A 15413-nucleotide genomic window follows, 5' to 3' on the forward strand; every position below is an offset into this window, starting at 1 on the left:
TCTGTAATATGTAGATGTGAAAGGCCAATGAGAAAGTGGTGATATGTAACGACTTGGGATGAAAACATGTTGAATAAACACTTTCAGAACATGATAGGTTGAAGGAAGGAGGATGCACAACTCCAACATTTCCAATTGTGATGGGTGCAAGTTGCAGAGAGCGCTTCGGCCTAAGCCTTCTTCAGTGTATCAAAAGAGTTGAAAGTTTTGATACACTGAAGAAGGCTTATGCTGGAATTCCACTGGATGCGTGTCCATTGCGGAACGGCTGCGCTGGTTATCCACTGCGTGCTCCGCCGTCCGTCAACACCCACCAGCTGTGTTTGCTGTGCAGACAGCGGGAGTCACGAGGACCCACAAGATCTCGCGAATTCATGCATAATCACGCGATATAACAAGATGTAGTTTCTATAAACAGAACCACAAAACCAGAGGAGTAGTAGGAAGACATGTCGGTGCACCTCCATGATTAACATCTCATCCATGGTGTTAACGGGTGAAATGACGTCTGAAAACCTCTGACCTGTTGACTTCAGGCCTGCTTCCGCCCATTATGTAGTTTTCAAGGTGTAGTGCAGGGAAATATGATCCGCCGTGAACACTGTGTATTTTATTTTGAAAATTAACCGGATGTTTTATTTTGTTTCTGTGCACGACTTCCTGCCCCGCATGATCTGCTCTGTGCTGAATTGCTGCGTTGTGCTCCGGCGTCCGGCAAAAATAGAAGTCCTGCATATCTTTTGCAGAGGGCTCCGGAGCGCCGCAGCTGTGACGGAGCCGGAACACAGCAGAGCCGCAGCCGGTGGAAACACACACATTGACTAGAATTGAAACGTATCGTCTCCGCTGCCGTTCTGGAGCGCAGACGCTACCAACACGCATCTGGTGGAAATCTGGTGGGGGTTAGGCCGAAACGTGTCTGTCATTTTGTTTGGTCGTGTGTTGCCTTATTAAAACATAGATTTTGACTCTAGTCTTTTGTGAGTGCTGTTGCCTACTAGTTTCTTTAGAACATGACAGGTGCAATGGATCCTCTAATGGATCCCCATTAGCTCATGCCTTTGCAAATGCTAATCTTCCAGGGGTCCCCAAAATAAGCACAAGACATGAATACATGATATAAAACAATATAGTAAAATAGAGCAGTCAGACTGTGTATATTATCATTTGGTTATTGCATCTATAACTCCTTCAAGGAAGGATCAGAAGGCTTCACATGTAACAAAGCTCCAGTCATATGGTCGATGGCATTTGGTGTATCTTTAGTCATTTTTGAAATGACAGATTGTTATGTGATGTGCAGAGGTAGTGAGTCCCAAGTCATTACTGAATGGTAGATAGCTGTGGGTGTGCACAGTGGGGGCTGTGGGAGGGGTGGGTACCACTGCTATAAACCTTGTTGGAGCTGCTGCAGCGCATATACAGTTAGTCAGTAACCTGCCGGTGACAAAATTCCCAGAATAAAATAGAGTAGGGGGATGTTTTTTTCAGACCCTGGCTTTTCTTGACTGACAAAGCAGGCGGACCCCCCGGGGTTCTATTTTCAACATGAAAAGGCCACCTCTGCCTTTAAACAAGGCCCGGGTTTCATTCCAATGTGCAGCTGTGTTTAGGATTCCACAAATACTTCTATATTTAGCTAACAGCAGATCCACGCTGGAGATAAAGTGCTATCATCACCACACACGGGGAGGAATATATATCGGAAAAATGAACACGCTACCTGCCCTTTGCGCTTAACAATTTCTGAGTGAGCCCTCCATATAAAAGATTTGTGGGGAAGTCTATTACGACGAGAGAAAGGCTGTAGGTCTTTCCTGATTAGAAATTGATCAGGTCATTCAAATTCCACCCTGGAGGGAAGCAAAGAGGATTGGGTTTAAGACTGAGAAAGGCGACGCACAGACACAGCTTGCCTGTTGATTTCATTCTCCCTATCAGAGCAGAAAAACAAACTGTACAGCCGTTTATCAGCGGCACTGACACAAGCCAGTGCACAGGAAGGCTTATAAGTGATCCCGTCTGCTGTTTGGAGCTCCGTAACTCACAGCAGACTGCGGATTTGCATACAGCCCAAGGTTGGTTATTGTCTTAGGCAGCAAGTTTGACAAGGATACCTGGGGACCCTTATAATGGACACTTCAATGAATAGGCCTACTTCTGTAAAGCAGGCTGTTGACTCCACTCAGTGTGAAGCCCCTTGGCATTAAGGGTTCAGGTAGACGTGCGAGCGAGCGGAATATATTCTCAAACAGGTGGCAGCTCCCCACTTTTGACAACACACTGGCCATCATCTCGTTCCCCTGACCTTGCTCGACTGAAGGCTGGCAACCCTGCACTGATCAAAGTTCGCTAAGCTGAGACAGCAAAGCGTCTGTTCACACTTCAGAGGGGAGGGAGAGAGAAAGAATGAGAGGGGGTGGCAAGCAGCAGTGTGTGTGAGCGGTGATTTTCACCCTAATCTCCAGTTTTGAGAAGTCATCAACTTTGCAGGGTGTAGTTACAGTAAAGGGTTTTCATTTTGTGTTGTGTGGAAATTGTTTTTCTCCCCGGCTTACTTCTGCTACTTGTGAGCAATTTAAGACATCAGAATTCTGCAGTTTTTAAGACTCATGAGAAAGGTATCTCTGCCACAGCCCCGTCTTTTATATATTACGTTTGTATATTACTAAACTGCTGTCTTAATTACATTGTTGTGGGAATGTAATCGCTGCCTGGATTATGTTCAGAGTTTCTTTCAGGTAACAAAATACCACATTTATGTATCATGTAGACTTCAGAGGGAGGCGGCTGGGGACAGGCTGTTCTCATGCACTGTTCGTACGTTTCCTACAAAACGTGAATCCATCAAAATTTGTTCATATCGTGAGCCAGAAATTTGTGTATAACCCACATAGTTTGGAAGGCTGCGTTCATGTGACTAATGCACTGATGGGAGTAAAGAATACAGGTGGAAACAGTCGCTTAAGGAGGAAGGTGGAGGTGGTGGATGGGTGACAAAACACGGGGCTTTTCCCAGGTGAACTTCACCATGTTTCTCTTACTAACCCTAACCATAGTAACTTTACCTAAACCTATCTTCCATAACTTTATGCTAAGTATGTAACATCATTTGTGGGGTGCCAATTCATAGGGTATGAGGATACACTGCTGGGCACGATGGCTGGTATACAAAGTACAGGTCCTTGGCACCAAAACTTCAGGTTCACATTTGGACTCCTGTCTCAGGGAACAAAAGCACTTTGGTTAAGGGCAGGGAAAGATTGTGATTTTGTGTTGTCAATGAAAAAGGGCATAAAAAGGCTGTAGTCACTATGAATGAAAACTGTAGGCCTATTTTGGCAGGAAACAAGTGAAATACCTTGCCAGTGAACATTTTGCTGAAATGCCCAGTATGAACATTCAGGTTGTTCTACTGCATCATTGGTACAGTGTCCTACGAAAAGTATTGCACAAACGTTTGTTCATATCCTTCATAATCATGAGCCAGTAATTCCTATTTAACACGTATTTGGGAAATCTATGATCATGTGACCAATGGGTTGTAGAGACGGGGCAAGTTGGGGCGATGGATTGGTCACAGAACGCTGGACTTTCCCCAGGAGACCAGTATTTGGACCTGTGCTAACTTTGAGCCATTTTTAAGGGATACTTTGGTGATTTTCAAGAAGCTTTGTATCAAAACAATGTGGGTAGTATGTTTAGATGAATTGTGGTAAACTTTTCTCCATCTAACCACTACCTAGATATCCCCCCCTCCACCAGTGAAACTCCCCTGGGCTGTCGTGTAAACTACAGGTTGTACCTCCGTATATACATATTTACGTGCACTATTTAGTGAGGGTTTGTGGACAGGAGGTGGGTGCCATACTAATTCTTGCACAGCTGAAAGAGGAGCTGAAAAAACTGAGATCAAATGTTAAAGCTCACAAGCTCTGATCAAATATAAACCAGGATTCTCTTACCGTTCTAGCTATTTTTCATCTCTAATGTTTAGCTTACTGTTTAATCGATACAGTGCAGTGCATTCTGTTAGTTGTAGGTTTTCTATCTCTTGAGAAAAAACGAATGCAACATCCCTTTTCCTCTCTTTTCTCAGGTCACATAGCACCAATTTTTAAAAGTATTTGCATCTCTCTGCTGCATAGACAGTCTAGTTTACCTTCCAGCAGCGACATACTTCTTTAAATTACGTTGTCTTGATATTTCTTTTCCTAAACCTAACCAACGTAACTTTAGTTGCTTAAACCTAACCTCTGTAACTTTATGTCAAGTATCTAACATCATTCATAGGGTGCTAATTTGTGGGATATCATATGAACCATTATATGAGAATACGTTGTAACATTTTTGTGACTTGCCAGATCCATTATTTAGCAGCATTTCCTCATTATGTTACAAGAAAATGTCATTTGCATGGACATTACGTTTCCCTCAAAATGTATTTGCCGTTTCAAATGAGTTGTATTTGAACGTAATTTTTTAGGAGACAGGGCTGCTGTATTAAATACTCGTGAAAGTTATGTGTGCTGAGCTGAGAGGATGTGCTCACCCAGTTGAACCAGGCCTGTTGGCGTTAACTATAAGACATAACCTTGACACTTGACACAGACATGCACCTCGTTGAGTAAGTGTGACAGCAAGGGCAGACGTCATGTCTCTATAAGCACTCGAGTCATTCTTGGTCAAAAGACACACGGACATTAAATGCACATCTTGTTATCAAGATCACTCCATAAAGTTAAATCACTAATAAACTACAACGCACGGATGAGCCGTTTTTTTAGTTGTGGAGGATAATCTCACCATGTCAGGACAGTTTATTAAAAAGAATCCCCCATGTTGCAGATCAAAAGAGGTACCAAATACAAAAAAAAGAAAGAGCATGCACGCATAATAATCAGACCAGCTGTCGCCCACTCTTCATCTAAACAGTCATTCATGGATGAATTTATGAATATCAAGCACAATACCTTACATAGAGCATGCAAGCAAATGAGGGTCCTTGTTTAACGTCTTGTCAGTCAAGGCTTGTGTGCTTTCGACTATATAAATTTTTTTTTACTTTAACAGAGGGATCAAGTCGTCAATCTTATGTGTTCTGTGTCAGAATATGGGCCAGAGAAAACCCTTCATGTAAGAATAAAAATTAAATTAACCACCCAATTTTTTAACATGAACAACATTATGCCAAAGCATAGCAATAAAAAAGAGCTGAATCTCTGCTATCATCAAAATTCAATATCTGAAACTGCACCAGACGGGATGAATAAGAAGAGATGTTAAAGGCAACACAGACGAAATCCAGAGGGATTTTCTGTGAAATTTCCCCTCCATAACTAATAAAATCACTTAGGGAATAAAAAATGAAAAAGCTCCAGATTTTACATTTGATGGCATCACATCTATGAGTCTGTAGGCTCTAGTCTCCGGCTTTGGTGGAGAGTATTTCATTTTCACAGATATTGACTTTCAGTCAGCGCTTTATTTTGATAAAAAAGGGAAGCATGGTTATGTTTCTTGCTCAAGCACATAAAGAGGATTCCAGGAGCGTTGAGAGATTGAAAGGTGTGGGCAACGTCTTCGCATAAGATTTAAATAAATGGAAAAATGGTTCAGTTCACAGGTATAAACATAATTCGGGGTCAGTCCTCAGGTAATTACATTGAAGGTGGATGGTATGAAAACATTTGCAATATAATCACCAGTTTCTTTTGTGCTCTTAAAGCCGTGAAGCTTAAACCATGTTAGCTGTGAAAACATCTAACTTCAGTCCTATTTGATTTTTATGCTTCTTTATGTGTTCTCAGAGGGCTGGAAACATTGTCTGACCCCTGGTGTCACAAAACCCTTTCAAAATCCAGAGGACAAAATAAGAGATGCAGAATGGTCAAATTTAAAATGCGTCTGTTTATCCGTGTCCTGACATTTTGAAGGTGAGAGGGTTTATTTTTGCCCGGCAGCAATGTGTTATTTATACATTTTGAAACTGGCATGGTGTGCTTTTCTAGCTATTGATGTTTACACATCCTGATTTGTGTATGTGAGCAGCATCCTCGCACAGGTCATCAGAAAGAACAGACTCCACTTTATCATCAAAAACAATGACAGCATTTACTGTTGTTGCACCTGACATGAAGACAGGAACCACTGCAGGTGCTCTAACTTGTTATTTTTAAAGGAGAAGACTAATAATTTCTTTAAAATATTTTTCTGTCTGTCTGCGAATCCAAAAAGAAGACTGAAAATAACACTAAATTAATCAAACTAAAAAGTGTTGTCTCTGTAATTACACACAGTGGTAATTTGAGCTAAATGCTAACACTAGCCTGGCAACATGTTCACATTGACAGCACTAACATGCAGAGGTTAAACAGGTTGCAGTGACCTGTTCCTTCAATATGATAAACATGGACACAGTGGAGTCAATCACTGCTGTAAATACTGACCAGTGCATTAAATGAGTATTAATCCGCAGCTGAAAATAGTCCCTACAAAGTGCTCTATTTCCACTTGTTTAAGGGATGTGTGTTAAAAACTGCAGTGCTCAGCTGTTTTACGATATTACTGAACCTTTATGAACAATAATACAATATAATTTCATACATATACAATATAAAAACATTTCTGGTGAATCCATTTTGACACAAATTTCAAATTCACAGTTAGCTTATTAAAAAAGAAGAAAAGTAAAGCTGTAGGACAAGCAGAAAAAGACTCAGAGATCAAGATTGTGGCTGTAATTAACGCTGGAGTGGGCTGAATGATGTTTAAATAACCCCACCTTCCTGGGGCGTAAGTATTGTTTGGTAAGCTATACACCTTTTTCACAAGAATTTGCACGTGTATGTCGGTTTCTTGAATACAGGAAACGTCTTAATAATAGGCAATAGACTTCTTTTCTACTGCCATTAAAGCAGGCTGTTTTTTTTTTACTGGTGTGTCATGTTCAATGTCATGAATGTGCCAGAAAACAGGTTAGTAAACAGCTCAGAAAAGCATGGAGGCCAGTGAAAGTGATACAGTGGTTACTTCTTTTTGTACCTGTTACTTATTCAGTCTCTCATTTAAAGTCGGTGCAAACTTATTAGAAACGATATTTGAGTGCTGATTGGATAACATGGATAGTATTTTTTGGGTGGCTTGTCACTGTGTGTCAGTGTGTCCATCCAGGTGTCCTGTTTTCATTTTTACTGATTGGAGTCGATCGATGCTGGAGCTGATAAATTCCTATAACTACTGCAGAGTAATTTGTTCCGGGAATGCCAATTGTAACCTTTAATAAGTAAGTAAGTAAGTAAAGCTTTTCGCAGACATGGGTCACAAAGTGCTTCACAAGGGCACTATACAACAAGTAAAAATATCATAGAGACAAAGAGACTATGTGAGACATGTCGTGAAAAGTGCACAACTAGCAAAACTATTTGTACACACACAAAGAAAAAGGGAGAATTCATACTACACAACAACAATACACAACATTTGAAAAACTACAGCTCTGGTGCAGACAAGTTACCAAAACGCCATCTAAACAGGTGCGTCTTTAGCTGGCTTTTAAAAGACACCACAGAGTCACCAGATCGAAAGAAGCAGGAAGAGCTTTCCAAAATTCAGGTGCTACGTCCACAAAAGTTCGACCACCACGTGTCTTAAGGCGAGTGCGAGGGACAGACAACAAATGTAGCATATTTTCGCTACACTGTGTAAGAGTGCAAGCTGAAGAATACAAGTGAAATATTTCAGCTACCTGAGAGGAATCAATCTATTTTCAATCAATCAATTTTATTTATAAAGCCCAATATCACAAATCACAATTTGCCTCACAGGACTTTACAGCATACGACATCCCTCTGCCCTTTGGACCCTCGCAGCAGATATGGAAAAACTCCCCCCCAAAAAAATGAATGAATGAGAGGAATGAGAATTGTACCTTGTGAAACTAGACAACCTAAGGCATCCACTGGTACCACACATATCGGCATAGCTTGTCGGGTATGGAGTTAAATACCACTTAAAAGTTAGGCTACATTTTGGCGAGGAAACAAATGGCATGGCCATTTTCAAAGGGGCACCTCCAACTCTCATCTTGAGGTATCTGAATGAAAATGGGTTCTATGGGCACCCACCAGTCTCCCCTACACTTGAGAAGGCTTGTTCCCAGTAAATGTTTCGTTCCTTGCAATCTAAGTACACCGTCACATTAACGCTGTATATTTGTCTTTTTGAAGAAAATGGCAACCATCCCATTCTAAGAATAATTTAACATATGAAAAAGGGATTGTTGTGGAACTCAAAATGTTAACAGCAATGTTATTAGTCTAGGCATGTAAAATTATAAGTAAACAAGGGACCAAAGTATATTGGTATACAATTCCTTAACACCACATATTGACGCAGCTTGTGACCAGCCCATATAGGTTCCTAAAACGGCATAGTCAAATTCCTAAAATTCAGTTCTGGCTTTTGGTTTTGTGCCACCCCAAGACTCTCAGAACCACCATCTGACCACACCTATGAAACATTTCTGGGGGTGCTGCTGCCTAGGCACAGCAGTACTGAGCTATATACTGACATTAGCATGCTAACATGCAGATATTAAATAATGTTTACCATGTTTACTATCATCACAAAAGCCAATATAATTCACCCTGAGGGGAACATGAACGTGTGTTCATGGATGTTAGAAAAAGACACGAGGCTCCCCATGAGACCATGTCACGACATTTGATTGTATGTCTGTGACATGTGTTAGTCATGCTATCTCATAGGTGGCTTACACGGATTGCTGTATCTCACTGCTGCAAGACAAGGCATGCGTGGAGAAAGAAATGCTCTCTGTGTCCTTGTTACTTTGTAGATTGGATTTGTGTGAATTATTGCGGTGATTGCCACACACAGCAACAGATATCCATTACTGATCTCTGCGCGTACATCATCCCCTGCTTCTTTTATGTCCTTGTTGCTGGTAACTTTGCTGTTATTAACATAACTCTGATAGACCTTTACTCATTTGCCCCGGCTCAGCAGCTGATTGTACCTCTAATTTTATTATTGCAAAATTGTATTATCCACCCGGTGAGACATTCTCTCGCAGTGTATCCACTGATTACTGCAGACACTTATTCGTCACGTCCTTCACACCCATCCATGTACCTGTAGTTGCCAGGAGCAATAAAGTTTCCCCGGTGTGTTAACTCCCTGTGAGGCTGCCGATTCACTTCAGGCTGGTGCCACTGAATACGAGCACGGAGCGCTGCAGTCAGAGATGAACCTTCACACTATGATTCTGAACAATTCCCCCAGCTCTGACGTACTATTTTAAACTCCTTAACACACAGGTTTTTTTTTCCTGTCTTCCCCTTAAGTCTCTTTCATTTTGCAAAAAATCTTCTCATTCCACCTTGTCAGACAGCGTTATATATTCTCAATCACCTTGTTCCACCTCTTCATTGGAGCTATATGATGTTTACACTATTACTCCTATAATATATTCAAACCCAGGACTATTTTTTTTTTTTTTTTATGGCTGCGCCATTCCATCAAGTGAAAATATTCAAAACCCCTGAATTCAGTCTGACATGTTTGGTATCTTTGGATATTTTGGCATCTCTCCTGAATTTGAAATGAAATTCTGTCAGTTTTGAACAATGTTTACATGCACAGCATAAGTTTTTAATGACTGAGCCACTGAACAAGTGAGGTTTAGAATTCAGTGCTATCCAAGCAAAAATATATGCTGATTTTTGTATTAGGTTGTTAATGAATCCTAAAGGTAGAATCCATGTATTATGTGTCTGGAAACCTACAGGCCTACATAGATATATATATGAGAATGAAATAAAAAATGCAGCTACACATACACAATATCAAGAAAATGAAACTCTGTGCTGAACTATTAATCATCTTCACATCAAGTCATGGTCTGAAAGAGCTGAGAGACATGGCTTTTTAAAGGTCCAGTGTGTAGGAGGATCAGAGGATATATTGGCAGAAATAGACTATAATATGATATGATATGTTTTCTCTCGTGTGTAATCAACTGAAAATAAGAACTGGTGTGTTTTCCTTACGGTAGAATGAGCCATTTATATCCACGGAAATGGCAATGTTGCACTGCCATGTTTCTACAGAAGCCCAGAGCGGACAAGCCAAACACTGGCTTTAGAGAGGGCAATTGGTATTTTCATGCCACTGTAGTTAAAAGCACTTCCACGACAAGTAGCTTTGATTTTTTAACATGTGACTTGTTTATTCTGTGTTTATTACCTGTTTAAATCACCTGGTCTGTTTGTTTTGGAGAGGAAGAGACCTCTTCGGATATTTCGGCTGCCAGTGAAAATCTCCCGAACATCTGGATCTTAAGTTATCAGAGAAAAATGGTAAGAATGTTGTGGTTTAAATCACCTGGTCTGCTTCTTTTTAGGGAGGAGGAGACCTCTGGGGATAATTCGGCTCTTGGCAGAAACCTCCTGAACAATGAGCACTGACGGAATTCTGGCCAGGAGAAGTTTCAGCTGGTTGCAATCTGCAATACTCACCTCTAGATGCCACTAAATCACCCTAAATCTTACACACTGAACCTTTAATTGTTAACTGACACAGCCTGATTAACAAGCCAACAGTGTCTCACAAGCTGTAGCAAGTGAACAAATGTTGTCGTTGTTGATTTTCCAGTAATAATGCAGGTTTGCCAACTTTGAGTATCTGGCTGGAGTGAGATTTTGATGTCATGGGCTTCATCACTTGTATGTGCACTGAATCTTGTGCATATATACATCAATGTTTTGAAAAGTATGTGGATTACACATTTGGCGGGAGCTAAGCAGGTTCGTTTCTAGGGTTTGAGGACATTCATGGATTTTTTTTTAAATAAACAACCTCTGTTTTGAAGTTTTTTTATACACTCGGCAGGTCTTACATGTACTGCCAGTGAGAGGGGTTCTAGCTTCTGGGGGGGGCGGTTGCCCCTCCTTGTGGCCCAATTGTTGAAAAACGCTCGCTAAAGTGCCCTCCTGGGAGCTAAAATGCGCGCTAAAGTGCCCTCCTGGGAGGCAAAATGCGCGCTAAAGTGCCTTCCTGGGAGCCAAAACGCATGCTAAGTGCCCTCCTGGGAGCCAAAAACATGGCTGTAAACATGTTTATTTCTGCTGTCAAGTTGGAGATTTTAACATGAAGATCTACAGGGATTGAGCCGGCCTCAAGTGGTCATTAGAGGAACTGCATTTTTTGTCACTTCCATGTTGGCTTCATTTTTCAGCCCACTAGTAGAACCCACTGACAGGAATGTGTCTTACAGGCACACGTCCAACATAGTGACATCATCCTACAACATGCTTGGATGGGGACTGCGTGACAGACGATCCTTTCAGACGACCAGGCTCTTAGAGGTGATCTTGGGTAAGGCAACAAAGATTAAAATGAATAACTCCAGGAGATTTCTCTTGCCTGCGGCTATCCCAGGCTCAGCTTCATAATGCCACTCCTGAGTTGCTCCATTATTGTCCAGTTTAAGCTGTACATGTATCAAACTCGTAAAAGTGGCACTGCATCTTCATCCGCTGAGCCCCCACCAGTGTATTTTTCAAATTAACAGTGGTGACTGGGTGGTGAAAGAGAAGGATCAATCTATTTCGATTTCTAGAAGGATGCTTTCATAACAATCATCATTACTGCAGATGATTCTTAACGTTTAGATGGAATTAATTATATCTGAGAAGCTCATTTACAAACCCTTGTCTATTCTGGTCATACTTCTCATTCTCCCTCATCCTTGCACTGGTGTTTTGCCTGCACGCTGCATGATTATAGATAGCAGGAAGCCTTTGTTTTGAGGGTTGACGGACTAAAAGTGCTCCAGTATCAGAAGGGGCACTCTGTAAAGATGAATATGAATTTTTTGTTGTGCCTTCTTTCCAGCTGCTGTGAAGAGATTGGATTCAAAGGCCACAGAAACCGAAATTGAAACAGCCATGGGGCTTCAACCTTAAGCATGCACCTGCAAGAATTGGGAGGGATGTGATATGGATCGTGTTAAATATGAATTTCATAAGATTTTAATACATGTTCAAATGCTCTTCAGGTGACATTTAAAAAAAATAGGATAATGCACTTTATAATGCTTGATTTAAAGCATGCATAACTAAATTAAATATTATAGACAGAAAGATATTCAGTCTAGCCCCATTTTGGTATCCTTTTGATATGACTAAATTTGGTTTAAAGCATGCGAGCCACATCCTATCTTACAGTAAGGGGGAAAACCAGTGGGAATTTCTGAATAGCATGAATTTGGGGGATTTTTTATCGTACACAGGTAAATCACGATTCTCTTTAGATAATGTTCTCATGGCAGCAAAGTTAAAAAAAAAATTACTCACCATTGCATGCTGATTGTAAATATGTTTATGATACACTGAGAAATAATTCACGGTCTACATGCAGCACAAAAGCTGTGCTTGTTATCGGTTATGTGGGTGTGTCAATGTCCTACTTAATGTAAGTAATGATAGAAGCTACACTGAAAACTGCAAATTGGTGCAAGCTACAAGGTAACTGTGAAATTTTGCATAATTTGCAGATTCATTTCTGAATTATGGCCAAAAACATGTTTTGTGAGGACTGGGCGACTTTTGACAATGACAATCTAATCAGTTCATCCGACAGTCTAAGTTTGTGCCAAAATTGATGAGATTCCTTCAAGGTGTTCTTGCGATACCACGTTCATGAGAATGTGACAGATAAGGTCACAGTGACCTTGACCTTTGACCACCAAATTCAGATCAGTTCTTCTTGACTCAATGTGGATGTTTGTGCCAAATTTGAAGAAATTCTCTAAAGGTGTTCTCAAGATATCCCATTCATGAGAATAAGACGGATGCAAGGTCACAATGACCTTGACCTTTTAAACCTCCAAATCTAATCAATTCATCCTTGAGTCCAAGTCAAAGCTGTTTGTGCAAAATCAAAACAAACAAAAAAAAACCTCAAGGCGTTCTTGACGTATCACATATACAAGAATGAGACAGAGGAGGTCACACTGAGCTTGACCTTTGACCTTTGACCTATGACCATCAACATTGAATTAGTTCATCATTAAGTTCACATGGATATTGTGCGAGATTTTAAAATTTAAAAGAAATTCCTTCACAGCTTTCTTGACATATGGTGTTCATGAGAACAGGACAGATAAACAGATGGATGGACGGACAGACAACCCAAAAACATAGTACATCCGGCCACAGCTATCTCTGCCACAGAGTCATAAAAAATATATATGTTGAAATGAAGTCTATACAACACTGAAACAACGTGGTTCAATCATATCTATGAGACGTTAAAAAAAAGTTGGTCGACAAACCAATGTCAGAATGACTGTTAAATCAGCTTCTGAGTTTGATGTTGTAGTGACCTCCAGGACCTCCTTTATCTCCAGAGTAGAAAGTACCAGACTCCCTTAAAAAAGTTAACTCCTAAAAGTTAAAATCAAAACCTTTGTGAAATGCTATCCACGACAAAATTCTAAATTATTTGTCTCCTCTTGTAAATTCAGCAAACGTGGTGTTTCCCTTGAGCACTGGCTGTCAGCTGGAGAGTCGGTCATTAAAACATTTCCAGCTGACTACTTTCTTCAGGTCATGTCACCGTCAATTTTTAGATCTTGGTCTTTTTTTAAAATTAGATCTTCTCACCACATGGAGGATTTTAGCGACAATATGTCTGGATTTTAAGTTATGAGAGAAACAAACTGAGGATTGGATCACACATGACAACGCCCCGACCTCTGACCAATCAGATCATGGAAAAAAAAGGACCCGACATGGACAGGAGTCCTGAGTGACATGTAAACAGAGTTTATATTTTCATAGGTCAGTTAATCATTTTATTTCCGCTCTGATTTAAAAACAGAGTTTCCGACAAACGGAGAGGTTGTTTATCACACTAAACACATAATGATAATTTTAGCTGCATTCTAATTGTGTCCTGTTTATTCTAGTGAGTCAGTGATAGCCGACACTGTGGCTGATTTTACACTCTGAGTCCATCACTGCAGCTCAGAATAACATGAGACACCTGTGTGATGATAACTGGAAGTAAAAACCAGAAAAAAAAATGCACACAATGTTAATTGGCTCCCTGACACATTCAGAGTAGTTTCAGCCAGCGTGAGAGCGAGAGACTGAAGGTGAAAGCGTGTGTCCTGAAGCGTGAGAGTTGGCAACCCCGAATAAACAACGGCTGCAAGCAGATTAACTCGACTGTAGTTAATTAACGTTAACTCTGTGAGTTATTTAAACAACAAAAAAATAAATTGTGGCTGTTGCATGGTTAATCTGCGCTCTGCATGCTGGTGTCTGTACATTTGCACTTGGCTGAGGATGGAGAGAAAAACATCGCTCCATACATTTTTCACACTAGAATTACCACCGTGTGGTTGTATGCCTCTGCGAACCAAGTCGCACTTACAGTTTACATCTCTGTCTGTCTTCACAAACATCTTTAACCCAGCAGCACAGAAGATCTTTACAGTCAGCACAGTTTCAAAGTGGACACCCGAGATTAGTCACCAGTTCAGTATCTGCTCAAATGTCTCCCCTTCTGTTCCTGAGATGTGATGTCGAATAACGGCCAGAAAAGTCAAAACATTATGAGTTCTGAGGCTGACCTTTGACCTTCTGGATATAAAATGTCATGGGGGTGGTGGAGCCTATCCCAGCTGACATTGGGCAAGACGCAGGGTTCACCCTGGACATGTCACCAGACTATCACAGGGCTGACACACAGAGACAGACAAGCATTCACACTCACATTCACACCTACGGACAATTTAGAGTCACCAATTAACCTGCATGTCTTTGGACTGTGGGAGGAAGCCGGAGTACCCCACAAAAAAAAAAAAAAAAAAACCACAGGAAGAACATGTAAACTCCACACAGAGGGGCTCCTGGGTTCGAAACCCTCTCGCTGTCAGGCGACAATGCTAACCACTGCACCACTGTGCCACCACTACATGATTTTATCCTATTAAATATTTGTGAGAAACTTTGTCATAATTAGCCTATGAATTTTTGACTTATGGCCAAAAACATATTTTGTGAGGTCACAGTGACCTTGACTTTTGACCTGAAAGTGAACACCAAGTTCTCGCCCTTTCATTCTTGAATTTCAAGGGGACGTTTGTGCTAAATTTGAAGAAATGCTCTCAAGGTGTTCTTGACATGTCACATTCACAAGAATGAGATAAAATGAGGTCACAGTGACCTTCATCTTCAACCACCAAAATTAAATCAATTCACCCTTGAGTCCAAGTGGATGTTTGTGCCAAATTTGAAGAAATTCCCTCAAGGTGTTTTTGAGATATCGCATTCACGAGAAACGGGATGGATGGATGGATGGACAGATGGGCAGACAATCAT

Source organism: Epinephelus lanceolatus, chromosome 16 (assembly GCF_041903045.1).
Source record: "Epinephelus lanceolatus isolate andai-2023 chromosome 16, ASM4190304v1, whole genome shotgun sequence".
Taxonomy (NCBI): domain Eukaryota; kingdom Metazoa; phylum Chordata; class Actinopteri; order Perciformes; family Serranidae; genus Epinephelus; species Epinephelus lanceolatus.